We start from the raw sequence: 18362 nt of genomic DNA, 5'->3' as shown, positions 1-18362 counted from the left end.
TACAAACGGAATGACAAATATACCCTCCATATTATGGTAGAGGGTATAAAAAAGTCCTTCCTACAACCGGGTTGTAAACTTTGAATATTCAACTATATGTGTGGACGCCATTTTTTTTTTTTGTTGAGAAGAATTCGAGACATTTCCTCAATCTCAACCTTTCTGAAACTCCACACATTCCAAATGGCATATTGATCTTGATATATGCTGACGACTGTACAATCGTAGCGTCGGGTCCTATCGTCGATGACTTATGTGATAGGTAAAATATCTACATAGCTGACTTAGTGCCGATCTTCCATCATTCCAGGGTGTCTCCTCATGACACCAGTGGACTACCCTCATGAGGAGGCGAAGATTTTAGCGTTGTGTCAACCCAGCAAGATGTTGTCGATGAATGTAGTGTAGTGGACAGGCTTTCTCCTCTCCTAGGCAAGTCAGGAGAGATTTTCGAAATCTAGAGAGAGAGGTCCAAACGTATTGACGTGATCCTCTAGATCAACGAGGGTATCAGTCTGGCTTTGATAAGGCTCCCAGTTCCAAACTTGTAGACAGGAATTTGTCAATCAATAATCTTTCGACATAGTGAAACAGGCCCTAAATTCTCCATGTTCCTCTCAATATGACCCACTACCTAATGAAGAGCTGTTTCTCTTGATTTGCCTTTAATGTGGCCATGTTGCGAGTTGATTAAAGAGGCGGTGTCTGTATGGCTCCTAATAGCCAGGTTGAATCGTTTTCGAGTATCATGAGGAGAAAGGAGGATAAGCGAATTGGTCTGTAGCCCTGCGGTTTGCCTTTAATGTAGGCATGTTGCTAGTTGCTTAACGAAGCGGTGTGTATATAGTTCCTTATCTTGAGGAGAAAGGAAGATAAGCTAATGGGTATATAGTTCTTCGCTTCAGAGTGACTAGATTTCCCTGACTTTCACCTCTTTCCACAGGCAGAGTACGCACGAAAAAGACATCAAGCACTATATTTGGCATATTCGCGGTGAGGCAAATTAGAGCATTGCCGGTGTTATACCATCAGGACTAGGTGATTTATAGGGTTTGAATATATTGACTGTCCATTTTATCTTGTTTCTGCTAACCACTTTTCCACATCTGCCTGGTCTTCACACTCCGTGTGCTAGGAGGCTCCCTGCTAGGAGGCTTGAAGCCTCACGATCAGAGTCTGTTCACGTACCATCTGGTTTATTGATGCTCTCGATGGATTTGGGGTCCATGGAGTTGAGCTGGCAAACTATCGATTTTGATCGCTGTCGCAAAACTTTGCTTGCATCGGATTCCAACCCAATTATTTTTCGAATAATTCGCGACATATATCCCAAAAAACATGTTTTGGCGATAGCAATCAAAATGAGTTAGTTTGCCAGCTCTACCTTGGAGGGTATTATTCGAAACCCAGCTGCGTCTTTGACTCCTATCAATTCGCAGAAATTAGCCCAAGGATTTTTCTCGGGCCAAGCGAAGAAGTCAACGTTGGCATTGCTTAGTCCAGAAATCATATTCTTGTAGATATATGGCTCCTGAACTAAGGCAATGTCTACATCAGAAATCGTGACGGACATGAGTTGTTCGGTGGCAGCAGCTTCACAATGGTACGTGCGTGAGGTGGATGTAGACGGAATCGAATTAATCCCAAACCGAAATTTTGCTTTCCCTCACGTTTACGTTAATAATCTTCCCTTATAGAGTTCATAGCGCAAACTTCAAATAGATCCTTATAAAGAATGTTAAACCGGCAAAAAGCTCTAGTGAAAAAGCTGTTTTAGACTAATAATGGTCTAGCCAGATGTAATGAGATATGTGTTCTAAAGGTCCAGCATTTTCAGTAAAAGCTCCTTGTCCACGGTAGGTGGGGGAACCCATGCTGGAAACATTTGACAGATATTCAATATAAATGACAACTTAAATGATGCGTTCCATTAAAATCAGTTTGATGTAAACGCAGCTCTTGTAAAATTCGCGTTGGGCGCCGTTTTGCATATAAATCTAAAGTTGCATTTAAATCTCAATAGGTTTTTTTTCAAACAATGCGTAATTTAAGTTGTCAGTTCCATTGAATATCTATCTATTTTCCCAAAATACTCGTTTTAGGTGCTAGTGTGAAATAGGTTTAACAGTACGGTTTAATTAGAAAGTTTGGCTAATGGGTACTTTACACGATATGTTTTTTGCATATGAGTTGTCACTTCTCCCATACAAAGTGACAACTCATGTGTAAAACACATATCGTGTAAAGTACCCATAAAGGTAGAAACACAATGAAATACGCCGCTTTATCACGCTCAGTTTCATGTAAAAGACTAAAGGCCAAGTACTGAATTAGGCATCATTTGAATTAGGTAGTAATTGGCCTTTAATCTTTGACGTGAAACTGAGCGTGAAAAAAGCGGCGTATTTCATTCTGTTCACACCTTAAAGGTTTAGCTCTGTTCCAGAACTAAAAAGTTTTTACAATTTTTACCACTTTTACATATTTTGCGTTCCCGTACACAAAATTTATATGAAAATCGTTTACGACTTTTACCACTTTATAAATTACGGGAACAGGTCATTTGTGTCAGTTTAATTTTTTTCTTTCGAGTGTTCCTAAAACTTACAACATACCATGGCAGAACTACCAGGTAGTGGTATCACACCAGCTGATCGAACATGAAAAGTCAAATCCCTTTATAAAAAAATTATTTTTGTTGTAATTTCCCCAACAACATAAAGAAAGTTTTGACATAACATATTCAAAATTTTACGATGCCACTACCTGGGTAATTGTGCCATGCAACATAAATAATCTGTGTATTAGTAAGTTTACATTTACGAAATCCACCCATTTCAACTGTCAATTCCATTGTTTAAACGTCAAATGAAATCCAACGGATTCTCAAAGAAGGTATTATAAACACACACACCCACTTGTTTCTTTTGTGTTTACTAATTTTGAAGCTACATGAATTCAGGAAAAACAAGGGTTCCATAAATTGCTTTCACTTAAATCTACCTCATTACTTTTACTATGCTTAATAAACTGGATTTTAACTGTCAAATTCATTGGACATACGTCAAATAAATCCTCAGAAAATAGGTTACGCCGTCAAAAATCTCTTGTGTATACATTGCTTAATACAAATTTATATTTTACAATAACGGCATGTTCACATTAAAGCATTTTAAATGGTTAACCTCCTTTATGAAGATTTTTTTGACGCGCAGGCAATGGATTTGACAGTTGAAACCAAATTGATTCAGTAAATGCAATTATATGTAAACGTACTGCAAGGATATCACATTGAACAAGGTATTCTGGTATATAAATCACAATGAATTGCGTTTTGCAACCTAAACTAAAATACACCTTTATTATTTATTTAACGATCATGTTCAACTTGATTATTATTTTTATTATGACAAAATTTGCATAGAACAATAGATCATTTTTATCACAGTCAGGGACCATAAAAGCCTCATTGTTTTCCTTATGAAATCCTGCACTTTGAAGTTAGAAAGAAATAACAAAAAAGCAACAGTACATAATAACAAGAAACAATTCAAGTGCAATTCATTGTTTCATTTGAATTGCGAGTATCGTGTAAATTATATTCTATAAATCATTTTAAATGAACTTTTACAGAAGTCCAATACCGTTTGCCATGCCACCAACCAATAAGCAGCAGCAGCAGATCATGAAAACAAATGGCCCAACAAACGTGCTTAGAATAATGAGCAAATTTTTAATCAAAATAAAACAAATTACAAAAAGCCGAAAAACGTTTATTTGTCGATTTCAAGATTCCAATAACGCAGCAAAAGAAGCAACAACAAAACAAGGAAATTTTTACTTCTCCAAAACATTACGATGAAAGTCAATGACATTGAATTGCAAAACAATTACCTGACAGAAGGGAAGATTTACGAAAAAACGAAACGAAGGAGTACATAAAATATGTGACAAAATGCAAATGATCAAACTTGCTGTTCTTTTATTTGACCCTTTCGCATGACAGGTGCCACTATTGATACGAAGATTTGTTGGTAAGATCGTATATAAAAAAGAGAATTAAACATTTTAAAATTTTAGAGATAAACAGAACAGAAGCCTGATAGTAAAAGCTGGACTACACGGCTAATTCTGAAGTAGACATTGCCTTAAGCCCTAAACACATCCAACGTTTGAGTAAAGTTGGACGTCATTTCTGATAGAAGAATGAAGAATAATTCAATCTATGTTGCCCTTGCTCTTTTATTCTTCTATCAGACCAACTTTGCTGAAACGTTGGATGTTTTTAAGGCTTTAGTTCAGGAGGCATTTACATACGTATGTACATATCTACAAGAAAATGGTTCGTAAGCTTAACTAGGCGTTTACACCAGACAATTTGTTTTCAAAAAAACTCTGATTTTCTAAAGGCCTGGGTACATAAGCTGCTCTGTCTGATCAATATCGTCTTCATGTTTCATTCCACCAGCCATCATATCCACAAATTTCAATTTGACCAAACATAACCCGATTTAATTTCATAATTAAAACGAATGCGAATTAAATTCTGACTTCCAGTATTGAACTAAAACACAAACACACACTTATTGTCAATGCTTGGTTCATTACACTTTAATTACCCAACGGAATTGAAAGTGTAAACATCATTTCATCATCGATTGTTTTCATTTCGGGGGTTGACTTATCGTCGTCTTACTTATGTAAGTCAGGTTTTCACAATTCCGTCTAAACGTTCACCTCCATGTGAAGTACCAAAAAAAAAAAACGAAAAAAGGCCATTGATTTTTAAAGTTATGGATGTTCTGAAGAAAACATTTGTTTTTGTAATAAGCCGTAGAACTCTTGTCGAAAAAGAAAATGCTTTGACTTCTTTATAATTATTCATAATGTAAATAAAGTGATGAAGCGGCATCAGTAGGTTAAGGCCCTGGCACAATCGGTCCGTTGTGAGTCACGCGTTGAAACAACTACCACATGAAAAAAGTGTAAGTGATGCCAAATTTTTTCTTCTAGTTTGCATGCGGTTTTTGTAACGTATCGATTGAGCAGAGACCTTTAAGGCCGTACATGGAATGTATGAGGGTAGCAGTCATGGTTCAATTATTAGAAGGTTGGGCAGGTTCATGAAATTATAAAAAAACAACTCTGCTTATACATAACTTCAAAATGACTAATAACAAATGCAACAAGTTTTGTTTATTTGTCAATGTTTCTTTTGTTTTCATTTAATTTCAAATATTACTTTTTCATTTATTAAACAACCAAAATGTGTCTCATCGAAATAATGTTTTTAGACCTTCAGTATATGTGGACGAAATCCGTATCAGACAATTTGGAGTCGAGTTAGCCATGCCCGGACGTCTGTCTGTCTGGAGAGCACGATAACTCTCGAATGAATAGACTGAATCGGTCTAAAATTTGCCCAAACATAGATCACTTCTCAAATTGGATCAAATCGATTTCATGGAACACGTTGGATTCCCTATTATGACGGTACAGGAGCAAGTCCATACGTCCTAAGAAAATTGCACGAAAGCTGCAAAAAACTCCTACGGCCATCATGTGTAGTGGCTGGTGAGGACGACAACTCTCGAACCGAAAACTGCGTTGGTCCAAACTTTGCATATCATAACATTTCTAGTTTGAAGATGGTGCTCTAACGAACCACTACTTCCGGCCCCTCCCCCACAAAATTTCACCATTTTAGTTTAAGAACAATTTACAATTTGTGTTCAGGATGGAGATAGACATATCCCGTTTCTATATTTTTTTGTTATTATATTTTTTCATGTACTGCCCTGTTGATAAGCGCAAATTCTTAGTCTCTTCCAATTTGTCCATTTGTTCCAGTTCAGGTAAAAATCTTCACCCACATATTAACAGCCCAATTCGATCACAATGTTTCACTTCAAATCCTACATCATAATTAAAGAGCACCACACCAAAATTGCCGCAATAGTCTTCATCAACTACACCGCCACCGACGTCATAATGTCCTTAAGGGCCTAACCTGTACCTGGAGAAATCCATCCATCTATCCATCAGTTCAAACTATCTGCAAAATATATAAATCGGTTAAAAATAAAACAGAAAACAAATATTTGGGCTTACCAATCAACTAGGAATCATTGGAGTGTCGTAAGGCTTCTGGTGTAGTTCCAAGAAGTGTCCATTTCAGGCACAATAACATTTCTTGTGTGTTTTACTTTTTCTTTTTTATTTGATTTTGAATTACTTGTCAACCTTGTTAAAAATCAATGTATACAAACAAACAACTTCAAAACTGTTTTGACACAATAGGCGGACCACAAGAAAAAATTGTAATCAGCTGCTTGCTATGGCCTACCTTGTAATGATTGTACCATGGTAGCAGTCAGGTGTGGAACTGGCAAGGTAGAGTTGTTTAAAGTATATATCCCGATGTACTCTAGGTTATAGACCCAACATTAGCCCTTTCATAAGGCACTGGTCATAGGAGACTAATGGTCATGACGAGTTACGGCATTCGGTCCTCTACAATGACCAAAGGGGCATAGCGCTGGCAGAGCAGAATGATAGCTCTACGTTTTACACGATCAACGAGGACGCCCCTGCAAGAATTAGCGGAGAGTGTCACAGTTCACAGGATATAACCATCGGGACACCCGGTCTAAAACGGCGTTTGCACTTCAACTTTTTGCCGGGTTAACCTTCTTTATGAGGATTTATTTGACGTTTACGTTTATTTGAAAAATAGTAAAACAGTTTTATGTGGCAATGATTTTGCGAAATCAGGGCCAAACTTCATGGTAGAACAAATATAAGGTAAAGTTAATACTACAACAAATACAACTCGAACAACAACCACAAAGGAATTTGTTTTTGTTTGTAACGTTACTGCCAGTTGTATTTGTAAACAAAACAAGGAAATGTCTATAAATTATTGGAATTTAAAAAACTAATAATTTTTCACATTTGGTTCAATATTTTGGAAAACATGAATGAAAATTCGTTACATTTTCAATTTGAATGTTTCAATATCATTCCACTAAATGCATAAATTCTCGCAGAAAGTAGAATTCTTGCAGAAAAGTTTGGGGTCGCTGGAAATTCATAGAAAAAGGAGAAGCTGTTTCAATGTTTTGTTTTAGAAATGAAAGAAGCACATGTTTATTAGGGCTTTATTTTTTTTTTAATTTTAACAAAATACCTCACATATTAACAAACGTTGTATCGCCTCTACAAGCGGGGATTTACTGCGCGGCTTATCGTTCGAACTTAGAGGAGGTTACATATCATTGATATGAAGAAGTCTTTCTGGGAAATGTTTTTTTTTCCGAATGATATATTTTTTTTCTCAAAAAATATATGTCCCTAATGTACATCGAAATAGAAATAAATGTATAAAATGTCATATGAAATTTGACACTAACGTTACAACCCAGTTCAGTCAGCTGTGTATTACTGCTACCTTTTCTTATTCTACCATGGCCAAACTTACCCCCAGTTTTTGTAACTTATTTTTGTTCGTTCGTCTATATTCGTAATAATTTAGGCATTCATAGCTCAGCCCCCAGATGACATACACATCTAATTTTTAGTATACCCGTTCCATATATCGTTAAGGATTCCTCATTTAAAAATCAGCGCTCTACATTTGCGCTAAAGCGAGTAAATCGATCTACAAAATTTGACAATTCGTGTGAGAAGAATAAAAATTTTTACAAAAACTGGGGGTTATAGCTCTGCGTGTTCTTCCACGCAGAGCTATAGGTTTGGCCCTCATGAATGAAAGTCACCAATGTTACCACATGTTTTCAAAAATTGCACGCATCTGTAAACGGTAGAGTTGGGCAATCTAGTTCCTTGTACTAGTTCCAAAACGTATGAGTAACATCATGAAATGTAATGTGTGATATTAATAGTACGTTTATATATAACCGTATTTAACAAACCCACTGGGTTTCAAATGTCAATTCCATTGCTTATATTTCAAATAAATCCTCATAAAGAAGGTTAACCCCGCAAAAGGCTATAATATGAACATGGCCTAAAGCTCTGTTCCGGAACTACAAAGTTTTTACAATTTTTACCACTTTTAGTAACAATTTGTACAAATTGTAAGTAATCGAACACACATATTATCAAACGCGTAGGTAAAGATTACTAAAGATGAAAACACATCCAACGTTTGAGTAAAGTTTTGTGTCATTTCTGGTAGATGATTAAAAGACAAAGTGCTGCCAACTGCCAAGTTTAAATTTTCTTTAATCTTCTACCAGAAATGACACAAAACTTTACTCAAACGTTGGATGTGTTTTCAGCTTAATAGGTAGCTACCTATCAATTTACCTAGGCGTTGAAATTACGGGCATTATACATTTTGCATCAACAGGCAGTCTTAAAGGGAAAAACACAATCAGCCCGTCGCTAGTGTCAATAATCGATTGGTGTCAATAATGATAAATTGTATGAAAACGTAAACAAACATTTTGACGTATTGAAGAATTTTCGGTTAAAATAGAGTTGTTGTTGTGTTACTTACGTAACCTGGGGCTGGATTCTTGTTCAATGAAAATTTTAAATGAAAACTTCTATAAAGGAAATAAATGTCATATGAAAAATTTTATAATGCAAATATTTTTCATTTCAATTTTTCATAGAACGAAAATACAGCCCCTGGTAAATAGATCTTAATTTTGGGTGTCATTTCTGATAAAAATAATAAAGAAAAATTCGATATATTGCCCTTGCTCTTTTATCAGAAATGTTCTGAAATGCCATGGTCACAATAATATTTGTTTATAGTGCGGTCACACTAGAGTTTTTTACCGGGTTAACCCACTTTGAGAGGATTTATTTGACGTTCGCGCAATGGAATTGACATTTGAAATCCAAACCCAAAGGGTTAATCCGGTTAAGTGTAACCGGGGTATTACATTGCTTGTTTACATTTACCGCCTGTTCATGTATGTCGCACGGAAACCTGTACGAAAGGAAAGCAGTCACTCGCTTCCGTCTAAAAATGCGTTCATGTATTTCGCAAAGTATCGTGCGACTGCCGTTACGTATCCTATGCGAAATACTACTCATTTGAATGTACATTTGTACAACTATGTTCCATAAATGAGAGCCAAATGAGAAATGAAAACAAAGTCCACATATACATACAAATATTGGAATATGTGTGATTTGTTTTGTTTGAAAAATAAAAAGTGTCGGTATTTTGAATTATTTTATTTAATTGATTTCTTTAAAATAATGAATGAAAGCGCCATTGAATCGTATCTGTAAAATTTTTATTTTGTTTCAAGAATGTGTTGCATAAATTTGTTTTAAGATTTTCGGCGTTATTCGCGAGTTTACGTTTTACTCGGCAGCTACAAAGCAAGTGAGTGATTTTGACTTTCTCTTTCTATAAGAGACAGTCCTTTCGAAATACATAAAATAGATTTTCGTTTCGAAGGTGTTTACATGAACAGAAAATGATTTTTTTCCACTTCCGAAGCGCAAAAAACCTTTCGGTCGACATACATGAACAGGCTGTTTGTATGTGATTTTATTCACAATAATGAATTTTGACAACTAGTATGATGATCAGCTGTTTTTGGCGTTACACCTTTCTTATTCCGCCATGGTATTGTATAAATTATCTCTTTATAATGAATTTTCACTACAATGTGTTAATTCTTTGTCCCGGGTCTGGATTCTTGTTCTATGAAAATTTGAAATGAAAAATATTTCCTTTATAATTCTATTCATTTGACAGTTTTTCCCATGGTACAATCATTACAAGGTAGGCCATAGCAAACAGCTGATTACAATTTTTTCTTGTGGTCCGCCTATTGTGTCAAAACAGTTTTGAAGTTGTTTGTTTGTATACATTGATTTTTAACAAGGTTGACAAAATAAAGTAATTCAAAATCAAATAAAAAAGAAAAAGTAAAACACACAAGAAATGTTATTGTGCCTAAAATGGACACTTCTTGGAAGTATACCAGAAGCTTTACGAAACTCCATTGATTCCTAGTTGATTGGTAAAGCCAAATCATTGTTTTCTGTTTTATTTTTAACCGATTTATATATTTTGCAGACAGTTTGAACTGATGGATGGATCTTACGGACGGATTTCTCCAGGTACAGGTTAGGCCCTTAAGGACATTATGGCGTTGGTGGTGGTGTAGTTGATGAAGACTATCGCGGCAATTTTGGTGTGGTGCTCTAAAGCATGATTTGAAGTGAAACATTTTGATCGAATTGGGCTGTTAATATGTGGGTGAAGATTTTTCCCTGAACTGGAACAAATTGGAAGAGACTAAGAATTTGCGCTTATCAACAGGACAGTACATGAAAAAATATAATAACAAAAAAAATATAGAAACGGGATATGTCTATCTCCATCCTGAACACAAATTGTAAATTGTTCTTAAACTAAAATGGTGAACTTTTGTGGGGGAGGGGCCGGAAGTAGTGGATCGTTAGAGCACCATCTTCAAACTAGAAATGTTATGATATGCAAAGTTTGGACCAACGCAGTTTTCGGTTCGAGAGTTGTCGTCCTCACCAGCCACTACACATGATGGCCGTATGAGTTTTTTGCAGCTTTCGTGCAATTTTCTTAGGACGTATGGACTTGCTCCTGTACCGTCGTAATATGGAATACAACATGTTCCAAGAAATCGATTTGACGCAATTTGAGGATTGATCTATGTTTGATTGATCTATGTTTTTGGACCGAATCAGTCTATTCGTTCGAGAGTTATCGTGCGTTTCAGACAGACGTCCGGGCATGGCTAACTCGACTCCAAAATGTCTGATACGGATTTCGTCCACATATACTGAAGGTCTAAAAACATTATTTCGACACACATTTGGTTGTTTAATAAATGAAAAAGTAATATTTGAAATTAAATGAAAACAAAAGAAACATTGACAAATAAACAAAACTTGTTGCATTTGTTATTAGTCATTTTGAAGTTATAAGCAAACCGGCATCAGAGTTGTTTTTTTATAATTTCATGAACCTGCCCAACCTTCTAATAATTGAACCATGGTTTTTCCCTTTATAAAAGTTTTCATTTCACATTTTCATAGAAACAGAATTGAGCCTCCGGTCCACACTAGAGTGATTTCATTGCAAAAATTGCATGGTGTTATGCCAAGTTTACACTAGCGCTCCAAAATCCACTGGATTTCACGAAATCCTGAAATACACCCCGGTGTTTACACTTATTTTTTGTTGATTTCAAACATATCACAATGATCAAGGTAGATGCATATGCGCAGATGATCGAACATGAATTAATCATCAAAAATATAAAAATATAGAACTTTATTAGGAAAATTATCGTAAAATTATCTATATATTGTACTAATTGTGTATAGTACAACAAATGAAAAAATAAAAAAAATGATTTTATCGTTGAGGCATCATAATAAAAAATTTTGATAGATAAAAGTTGTGCTCAGAACCTGCATAATATTAGTACTTGCAGTAGTTTTCCTGTTTAGTGCTAAAAATGCGTTCCCGTACTCCGAAATGTAGCAAGGCTTGCACTTCTCTTTAAACAAAAATAGCGCCGAATAACACCTTCTCCTGTTTTCTGCCATACAATTTTGGCCTAGTAGAAACTAGCAGCAAGTATTTTCATTGGCATCTTATATGATAGCTGATACGTTGATTTTGACATTTATGCAATTTCAGTCATTTTTCCGTTCCAGTATTTTTTAAGAAATTTGTATAGGGAAGCAATTTTTGACTATTCGCTCTTTTTTTCTAACACAACCATTAAAAAAGTGCGGGAACACAATGAAAAATAGCATTGTAACAAAGTAATTTAATATTTTTGTCACATTGTTTACAAATTTTGATTCTAAAATTTTTTGTTGCAGCAATTGACCATCTACCTTGTTTATTGTAATACGTGAAAAGTGTTGCCACTTTTGGTACTTTTTTAGGCAAAAACAGGGTTGTATATCATGTGTACTGAGATTTCGATGTTGATTTCGCTGAAATCACGAAATGAGATGATTTCATTTTTGTATGCGAAATCATGATAAATTTAGCTTGATTCCGCGCGAAATCACGAAATGCCTTCGAAATCACGAAACGACGACGAATGTAAACTAAGCATTACATCAATAACAATAATTGTGGCATTTACCATACAAAACGTCAAATTTGTTCACAATAACGCATTATTGTGATTTGCTTGTTTACCTTTTGTATGTGTTTTTATTCACAATAATGCATTCTGACAACTTGTGTCATAATCAGCTGTTTTTGCCGTTGTACCTTTATTATGCCTGATTTAGACTATGCTGGATTTAGCAAATACAGTGGATTTAAGTTGTCATTTTCATACAACACATGTTAAGTAAAGCCAGATAATTGCTAAATCCAGCGTAGTCTAAATGAACTTTTATACCCCGGTTGCACTTAAGCGGATTAACCCAGTGGGTTTGGGTTTCAAATGTCAATCCCATAGCGCAAACGTCAAATAAATCCTCATGAAGTGAGTTAACCTGGCAAAAAACTCTAATGTAACCCTACTATTATGCTACGTTTATATTTACGAAATCCACTCGATTTCAACTGTCAAATCCATTGCTTAATAGCACGGTTACACTACAGCTTTTTGCCGGGTTAACCCACTTCATGAGGATTTATTGCTTAATCTGGTCAAATCTGACCAGATTTGCCATACAAAAATTAAATCCACTCACGACTGGGTTTATTTTAAATCCGGCACAAATCCACCAAAAATACAGTGTTGTATTCGGTATTTGTGCAAAAAAATCCAACTTTACTCAAAAAGTACCAAAAGTTGCAACTGTTTTTGCAACAGAGCTAGTCGTGTTTTACACGTTTACGATTGGTAGCATGAAATTTTATGGAGTTAATAAATCTAAAGTTATTTGAAAATCATAAAATTATTAATTTTTTTACTTTATACACTTTTTTAAACAAAAAGTACGCTTGATACCATGATACAAAAATGTATCCCTGTGTGTAAAATATTCCAATATGAGAAATTGTCATACGAGAAATTGTAAAAGTGTAAAACACGACTTTATTAGTTATTTTGTATGTATACGTAAACAAACATCAGCTAACAGTTTATATCCTCGAAAAGCTAAGTGTAACCAGCAAAGATTAACCCACTGGATCTATTAAACCCAGTGGGTTAACCTTCAATAGTGTAACCGGGGTATAAACGTCAAATGAAATCTAATTGATTTCAGATGAGTTTTCATTTGACGTATACGCAAAGGAATTGACAGTTGAAATCGAGTGGATTTCGTAAATGTAAACAAAGCCTTAAATTGCCAGGAACAATTTCATGAAATTAGGTGTTTGTAGATCGAGTTCCCCACTTTGATGATATTATAGTACGTTTATATGTAAGTCCCGGTCGACACTAGAGCGATTTTATTGAAAAAATTGCATTAAATTATGCGTCTCTAGATCGACTTCCTTAGTAGAGTAAAATCATTAAATTGCTGTAGTGGGGAAGTCGATTTAAGAACGCATAACTTCATGAAATTTTTTAATGAAATTCACGCTAGAGTGGACCGAGACTAACCGGATTTAACAAACCCATTGGGTTTCAAATGTCAATCCCATTGCTTATATTTCAAATAAATCTTCATAAAGAAGGTTAACCCTCCAAAGGATATAATATAAACATGGCCTAAAGCCCTGGGTACATAAGCTGCTTTGCCTGGTTGCCTTGCTTTCCTGCTTCATTTTTGACATAATAAAAATAAAAGAATAAAGGAGGCCGAGCAAATTTCGAACTGGGTTGCCCTTTTCTTTTTTATTCCAAAGACATAGAACTGTAAAGACTGGAAAAGATGCATTATGTACAAATGTTTATGAAACAAAGTATATAAACATTTTACCAACAACAGGGGTATGTTAATGATAAAAAGCCCATTAAAGCGCAATTCGGCTTATACAAATTGTAGAAAAGCAAAAAGTTGGACTCAGGATTGCATTCCATAGCAGTTTCCAGTTCATGAATATGAATTTGGCGGTTAAAAACGCTTGAAATGGTTAACTACTTAATAGTACGTTTATATATAATCGGATTTAACAAACCCACTGGGTTTCAAATGTCAATTCCATTGCTTATGTTTCAAATAAATCCTCATAAAGAAGGTTAACCCAGCAAAAGGCTATAATATAAACATGGCCTAACAGAATGTTGTTATGATATCGTAACAACAGAGCTTAACTCCATCTATTGACAAATGTTAACAATTAAGTTTTCCAATTTTTATGTATTTAAATCTTTGTTTATTCTTTTATCAGAAGCAAGCAAGGCAACCAGGCGAGGCAGCTTATGTACGTAGGCCTTTAGGTTAGGTTAGGTTAGGTTAAAGGACGCGCAGCTGTCGTGTTGGACAGCCACTCCACTCGGAGACCTTGTGGTCCATTGTGTTCATCCTATAGTAAGGGTAGGAGAAAAGAAAAGAAATAATAGCATATCGAGTTTAGAAATAGGAAAAAGGAATAATTAAGTAAGTTAGAGGATAGTTGAGAATGATTAAGTAAGTGCTACGGATTGAGAGATTATTTGTAAGGAGAGAGAGAGAGCGAGTAAGGAGGTTAGCCGTATTAAGATGCTGTAGTTTGTTCGTGTTGAAGCCACTTCAGACCCTTGGCGAGAAGAAGCAGTGTTGTCGGCTTGGCAGAATGTTGTCAGAGATGATAATGTATGTTCACCCATTGTTTGAACTCTCCTGGTCCTGAGCATTGGACAACGGCATAATAAGTGCTCAATCGTCTCTGTTTCTTCTTCGTCTTCGCATAATCTGCAGTAGTCCGTGGGGTCATCTCTATCCCATTTGCAGGTCATTGATCTTATCCTGCAGTGTCCCGTGATAACTCCAATCATTAGTTTTAGATCGGGTTTTCTCATAGAGAGTAGGGAAGTGGTCTTCCTTTTGGAGAGGTTGGGCCAGATTGCCTTTGATACCTTGCAGCCAGGTTCGTTATTCCAGATCTGACCAACCTTCTCCCTGTATGTTTGTTCTAGGAGCCGCATGAAGTGACACAGGGGTGGCCTGATTGAGTTATCGATTTCGATGTCGTTTGACTCAGATCCGCGACGTGCCAGTTCATCCGCCTTTTCATTTCCCTCGATGTCGCAATGCCCCGGGACCCAGCACAAGGTAACGATTGATCGTAGGGCCTCCAAAGCTTTCCTGCAGTGCAAGACCGCAGCAGATTTGATTGAATGGGATCTAAGTGATTTTAGGGCCGCTTGGCTATCCACATAGATAGTCACCGGTCCGGCTATATCCCCTTCCATGTTTTTAATCAATTCTGCTGCTTTCGTGACCGCAAAGATTTCGGCTTGGAAGACGCTACAATTTTCGCTTAGCTTGTACGAGATCCGTAAGTTGAGGGTATCGCTGTAGACGCCCGCTCCTGTTCCCTTTTCCATCTTGGATCCGTCGGTATAAATCTCTATACCGGGTAGAGGTAGGGAGTTGTGGGTCCAGGCTTCTCTGTCAGGTATCCGAACTTCAATGTCATCGAAGTGTAATTGTGGTGATATATAGTCACTGATTACCTCCAAACCCACCGATAGTCCAGATTGTCGTAAGATAGCAGCATGGCCGTAGTCGAAGTTACGCCATGAATTTAACTCCTTGAGTCGGAGAGCACTCTTTGCTGCCAACTCCTGTACCACGAGATTCATCGGATGAAGATCCAGTAATACATTGAGAGCAGCCTGTGGAGTGCTTTTCATGGCACCGGTAATTAGGAGAGATGCCGCTCTTTGAACGACATTAATCTTACGGAGAAGGGATGTCTTACTCAAAGCATTCCACCATACCAATGAACCATAAGTTAGAATGGGGCGAACTATGGCCGTAAAAATCCAGTGTATGACCTGTGGTTTCAAACCCCAACTCTTACCAATAGAGTTCTTGCAAGAATAAAGGGCTATAAGTCCTCTCTTGGCACGTTCCTCGACATTCCTTTTCCACGTTAGTTGGTGGTCCAGGATAATGCCAAGGTACTTGGCCTCTAGGGAGAGCTTTAGGGCCACTCCATCCAGCGTTGGTAGGGTGAATGGTTTGACTTTTCTCTTGTTCGTAAATAGAACCAGCTCTGTCTTAGATGGGTTCACCCCAAGTCCATTGTTGTGTGCCCATCTTGATAATTTGTCCAGAGCTCCTTGCATGAGTTCCGATAGCGTTTGTGGGAACTTCCCGGTGATCATTATGACCACGTCATCAGCATAAGCTACAGTCTTTATACGTAGTTGGTCAAATTCCTTAAGTATTTCGTTAATCACCAGGAGCCACAGCAGTGGTGATAATACACCTCCTTGTGGTGTGCCCCTGGTGACAGACTTCCGAATGGAGGTCTCACCGATATTTGAATTGATTATCCTGCCGCTAAGCATTCCATCGATCCAATTGATCAGTGTAGTGGAAACACCTAAGTTCAAGAGTGAATTGTGGATGGATTCGAGTTTGACGTTATTAAAGGCGCCTTCTATATCTAGAAACGCTGCTAACGTATAGTTTGAGCCCATCATATTCCTCTCGATTAAACCAACGACTTCATTAAGTACAGTCTCCACCGATCTGCCTTTGATGTAGGCGTGTTGGGCAGGACTAATAACACTATTTCCAAGTTTGGACCTTATTCCTAGGTCAAGCAATCTTTCTAACGTTTTCAATAGAAAGGAAGATAGGCTGATTGGTCTGTAGTCTTTGGGAAGCGTGTGACTTGACTTCCCCGCTTTGGGGATGTATGTCACCGTGACCTCCCTCCACAGAACCGGTGTGAACGATAGACGTAGACAGGCCCTATAAATATGATCCAGGTGTGGTATCAACACCTCCAATGCGTTTTGTAGCATAGCAGGGAAGATACTATCTGGACCAGGTGATTTAAAGGGCTTAAAAGTGTTTATCGCCCAAGCTATCTTTGTGTGACTTATGATCTCCACGATGACACTCACTTCCCCTGTGGCTTGGTTACACATTGGTGGATCGGCTGAGCGATCTGGTGCATCCATGCAGTTGGGAAAGTGGGTTTTGGCCAGGAGATCCAGAGTTTCTAGACCGGAGTTAGTCCATGTGCCATCATCCCGCTTGATACTGCCGATGGATTTAGGGTCCTTCGACAGTACTCTACGAAACCTGGCTACATCCTTTACTCCCTCTATAGACTCGCTAAAGCAGACCCAAGATCTGCGTTTAGCCTTCTTTATTTCGCTGTTGTACTTATTGAAAGATACCTTGTAGTTCTCCCAATCTGTGGACAACTTCGTTTTGTTGGCTTTATTGTAGAGCCTTCTGCTAATCTTCCTGAGATTAGCCAGATCTTTCGACCACCAGACCGGTTGACATCTTCTGCCTGGGTAAGTGAGTGGGCAGGCGGTCTCATAGCTGTCCACCAAAACCTCTGTCACGTGATTCACTGCACTATTAACCTCTGTGGCTGTTTGGGGGTATCGTGACACTCCCAGCTTGGAGCTTACTAGTTCATTGAATTTGTTCCAGTCGGTTTTCCGTGGATTTCTAAATGGTGGCTGTCGAATGCCATTAACAGAGACTTGGAAGAATATCTTCCGATGATCCGAAAAGGAGCATTCTTCCGATACCCTCCAGTCACTGATAATAGATTCGTCTTTATTAGTGAGGGTTATGTCTATAACCTCCCCCCTGATTCTATTTTGAAAAGTGTATTCATTTCCCCTGTTGCATATTCTGAGATTATATTTTAAGATAAAATCGAATACGGACTCACCTCTGGCATTTGTGTCTCTGCTGCCCCAGTGGAAATGGTGAGCATTGGCATCACATCCTAGGATGATGAGGCAAGTGCTACCCATCTCTTTGACAAGCTTCTCCACGTCATTACCCGGTGGGTCAGGGCTCTCGAATGGCATGTAAATGGACGAGAATATGGTGGCTCCATGCGAGCTGCATTCCATCCTTACAGCCGTAATATCACCTCCGCTGAAATTAGAGAGGAATATTAGTTTAAGACTCTTCTTAGCAACTACACAGGTTCTTACCTTGTCCCCGTTGGATGTGGCGAAGGTGGTGTAGTTGCTATCGTTTAATCCAGCAACCTTATTCTTGTATAAGTAAGGCTCCTGGATTAAGACGATGTCAACTTCAGACTTCTTGAGGGCTAGAAGAAGTTCAGCAGCAGCCGCTTTGCAGTGATGCAGATTAATCTGCATTATGCGAAGCGGCTGCTGCCTCCGTTCCTCCACTACTTTCGTCCTAGGCGGAATCTGATCCATCCTAGACCAAAGTGTAGTTTGCCCTCACGAGTCCTTAAGTACTCTTGCCCCTGAGTGTCTATTGACACCCTGATGGCAACACCTCCATTTTCCGGA

This window comes from Musca autumnalis, unplaced genomic scaffold, assembly GCF_047663935.1.
Source record: "Musca autumnalis isolate F117 unplaced genomic scaffold, ASM4766393v1 scaffold_1, whole genome shotgun sequence".
In the NCBI taxonomy this organism is placed as follows: Eukaryota; Metazoa; Arthropoda; class Insecta; order Diptera; family Muscidae; genus Musca; species Musca autumnalis.
This window is presented reverse-complemented; position numbering follows the sequence as displayed.